This window comes from Sardina pilchardus, chromosome 3 (assembly GCF_963854185.1).
Source record: "Sardina pilchardus chromosome 3, fSarPil1.1, whole genome shotgun sequence".
Lineage (NCBI taxonomy): Eukaryota > Metazoa > Chordata > Actinopteri > Clupeiformes > Clupeidae > Sardina > Sardina pilchardus.
In genome coordinates this window covers 16,435,224-16,439,335 of record NC_084996.1, presented here as the reverse complement: position 1 = coordinate 16,439,335, position 4,112 = coordinate 16,435,224, and the positions used below count along the sequence as shown (strand labels likewise).

Below are 4,112 nucleotides of genomic sequence, written 5' to 3'. Positions count from 1 at the left end.
TAAACACGTCTTTTGTCGCGACCCCCATGACAAGTCATTGGCATTGTCATAAGAGTTTAGCCTAGAACACTGTGGCTGTCACACTCGATGACATCAATTCATGGCCATTAGTGTCCAAACAGCACGTTCATTATGACATTATGACAGGCACTGTCGTTTGACTTAGTCAGGCGTACACCAATGCTGCTGTGAAGCACACATGTGTTTACAGTGCAGCCAGTGATGTGTGTGTTAATCTCACTACAGTACACAGTCATGACAGGGCCAGACTGACCTATTGACAAGCTCTGTGCCATATAACACCATCAACAGCCAACGCAACCCTTGGGAGTATAATACTATCTGAGTTTGTGTCCTAAGCAGTGTACTTGAAGTGAAGTCTTTCCTGGTAAGAAATTGGGAGAGGATAGGAGAGGAAAGGGAAAGACAGGAGCAGACTAGATTAGATTAGATGAGAGGAGAAGAGCGAAGAGCGAAGAGGAGAGAAAAGTCCAGAGAACTGGCGAGAGTGGATCAATTTTCCATCTCCATGGGAAGGTCAGATCCAGTGGCAAGAGTGCGATCGATAAAAGTTCAGAATCTCATGGAAAGCGCTTACCTTGAGACTTCAGGGGGCAGTCAATCTCCAGCCTGCAACTGTGTCTGCATTGGGCCACAGAGGTGTGTCATGTCTCATGGCTCACACTAGCCTATGGTAGCCTGCGGTAGAGGAGCACCACAAAGGACTGAACACATGCTTTGATATACAGTACACAGAAAACATACATAGGCTACACAATGGCTGTGGCCACAGCTGGCATCTTCTGTCACTGACAATAAGTTATGGCTGATTTTGTGTCATACCAACACAAATAAGACTAGTAAGGTCAGTAATGGCACTTGGCAGATGTTATGACATGTAAATAGCCATGCAATAATGTAGCACCTGGTTTTCATAGGCCTACATTTAAAAAGTTTTGACATAATAACACTCAGGCAAACTGAGGAGTCAGTGACAAGTGCAGCCTATGCTGACACAAACTTTCAGAAATAAGGATCAATTATATTCTAATTAAGCTGAAACGTAGGAGAAACATGAACCATTTGACGTCAAATTACGGACACCTGTCTGAAATGAAGCCTCTTAGGGAATGACTGAATCGTAGACAACGCCTCAGACTGACAGTAAATTAGAAAGCATAACAGGGAACACCTCCACAAATCCACAATTAGCTCTGGCAATCTACACAAGTCACAAATAGCCTACATCTTTACAAAAATGATGTTGTCGAACCAACGATATCTGTTTCGTATGACTTTGCGTAGGGTAGGCTACGCTACCACCTAAACGATTTGAGAAGGCGAAAATAATAGATTGTAGCCCAAGAGGCCTAATACTAGCGAAAGCAGAGTTTATGTTGAAACCTACGTAGGCTACTACAACGTCAACGACTAGATAACGAAACATTTACTGACGTTATCAATTAAAACATACATTCTGCCTTGGATCCATCCTTGGATAATATGGTGGGTCGCATACCATACAATTACAGACGTGCGTCAATGCAGAGGAGCCAATGCAAACACTGGTAGCCTTGAAAAGGTATGTTCATTTGTTCATTACAGTGTAACCATGGAGAGCTAAAGGCTGGAGCTAAAGACAGATTGATAATTTTCTCTCAGTGACAGCTGCAACCCGCTCCTCTCCCTTGTGCCAGCATCACTGTCACTCCCATCGCGTATTTTCATGTGCCGAATCAAGAAACGCAGAGCAGCATCCAAGGTAGACGAGACAACCAAACGACTTGGGCGGATTTGAGTCCTTGACAATACAGTACCTCCGACAACACCATACGTGTACACGGGCGTGAGAGTCTTACCGAGTGATCTGCAGCTCATCTTGGGCTCATTCGGTCGGATGCTATCACAGTATCTGACGCTCACGGTTAAATCGGAGCCCAAGTGCGAGATGAGGTCCGCGCCCGTGGACGTGCATCGCTCCCTGCCAGTCGTCAGCCCAGAGATGACAAATCAAGGAAGCAGCAGTGAAAACAGCAGGGATAGGAAACCGCACTCAGACTTTAAAAGGGTAGAACAATCAAAACAGAGTGGTTGGGATAGAGGGGCCAGGGTATTTCCATTCACACGATCGGGGATTGATTAATCAGGAGGGGGCGTTATAGAGAGGGGTTTATTTATTTTCGTGAATGGGGAAAGGACAGGCCAACCACGCCTCCCTCGGCCCAGTATAATTTTGACCCCACTCTAAATAAGAAAACACATATTGACCAAGCGAAATACTTCACTTGCCTTTCTGCAGTTGGACCAAGATATCAGTGAACCCAAACATAGCTTTCTAGACTTCCTCAGACTAAATGTAATGATGAGGTGCACCAAAACATATAGACATGCATAACCAAATAATAATAATTATATAATAACACATTTATAAATGTAACTGTCTAATGTAGTAGCCTATAATAGTAGGCCTATACAGAAACCAGAATGCAGAGTTGGAACACAAGTAATGTACAGAGTGGATAAGCCCTACATCTGATCATCTAGAGCCACCCAGTGGTGGGATGAATGTTGTCACAGCATCAGGAGCACCACATAGCCTCCCCCAGAAAACTGGAGGGTTGAGATAGGCCTGCATGTTTTATTCTGTTCTTTCCTTGAAAACTCTTCATCAAAAGTGTAATTGAATAGTCTTTCAAAATATGTGATATGTGGGAAATTAGGAAATTATGCTTGGAGGAATTTGTCATAAATATGAACCGTTAGATTATCTTTTAATGTTAACAGTTGAGTTAACAGGCAATCAGTTCAAAACCTGATTCTTTAGAAATTCCCTCATCAGAGAATTCTAATTGGAATTATTGAATTTTACTAAAGAGACATTTTCTGTAGCCTATCTCTGTCACTTGGTTTCCTTGCAGAAAGAAGTCTTCATATATCACAACTTTTATATAGCAGCCCATGTAGGCTACAGAATAGCAGATAATATTGCTGTTTATGGTGCGTTTGAGCAACTGGGAAGTGGGAGCATTCTAGAGTTTAAGGGTGCACGTCACATGAACAGGGAACTTCCCATATTGAAGTGGGTCTTTGAGAGAGCTCCCCAGGATAATGTTTTGACGTCACTCAACATAGTGAACGCTCTCACTTCAGAAGCTGGGAGTTTAGAAGTGGAAACCTTCCCACTTCCCACTTCCCAGCTGCATGAACGGACTTTAAACACCAGTTCCTCTCTATCTGCCACATGTGAACTCCATCATGACCTTTGACCTCTGCACTGCAGTGAGATGCTTCATGTGGTCTTTGGAAACTTCATTGTCCTTTAAAGTCCCTGTAAACGAAAAAAAAAAAATGTTTTAGAGTCTGTCACATAACAGAATGATGTGACAGACTCAATCAGAAAAATCTGATTGAATAAAAAGACGCTGACAAGTATGTTAAATTAGGCTTCAATATCATGACAATATGATTGGTTTTATTTGCTCTTAAACAGTGTGGGTCCGCTGATCCAATTATTCTCAAAACCAGCAGAATAACTTGTGTAATTCTTCAGCAGATCAATAAGCTAATTAGTGAAAACCCCAAAAGCGTGCCACTCTGCTATTTAACATACAGAATGCATATTATTCACAAATGGTTTGTAGTTTTCTAAGCTATTCAAAGTGTTTCCAAACTAAAATGTTGGGTTACATCATGATTCAAGGAAGATAGAATGTGAATGCCTGGCAAACACTCTGGATAGACAGACACTCTGAACATGATCCTTCTCTCTTGTAGCCGAACTCACTCCACCACATATTTGCTTCAACTATTCAATGAACCAGCTGATCCTAACTAGCAGAACTGCTCAGCCAGTAAATTGTGCGATTAGTGATACCACCCGTGTGATGTGTACAGCCAGAACAAATACGTAGCACATTTGGGATTTGTCCACCTGCTCACTCCAAGAGGGGAGAAGCTAAATGGGGAGACTATCTCATCATCATTGCACCCAATTACCACCGCCCCAAAAAATTGGACATTGAAAATGATGGTTGCCTGTTTAATGGTTTAACTCCTCAATTCAGCAGTACCACTCAGTTTACAGTCTTTACTCATGATTTATGGTGTAGCTT

General features: G+C 42.4%; 1 protein-coding gene across 2 annotated transcripts in view; it reads right to left on the bottom strand.

Annotated features, from left to right (window-relative positions):
* tex2 (testis expressed 2) overlaps positions 1-1,991 on the bottom strand; it is a 30,499-nt gene extending 28,508 nt beyond the window's left edge. For both annotated transcript variants that reach the window (XM_062532128.1, XM_062532129.1), the window contains exons 1-2: positions 1,860-1,991; positions 599-699 (exon numbers count right to left, since the gene is read on the bottom strand). The gene's annotated coding sequence lies outside the window, so the exon portion shown is untranslated. The remainder of the gene's footprint in view (positions 1-598; positions 700-1,859) is intronic.
* Positions 1,992-4,112: the final 2,121 nt, after the last annotated feature.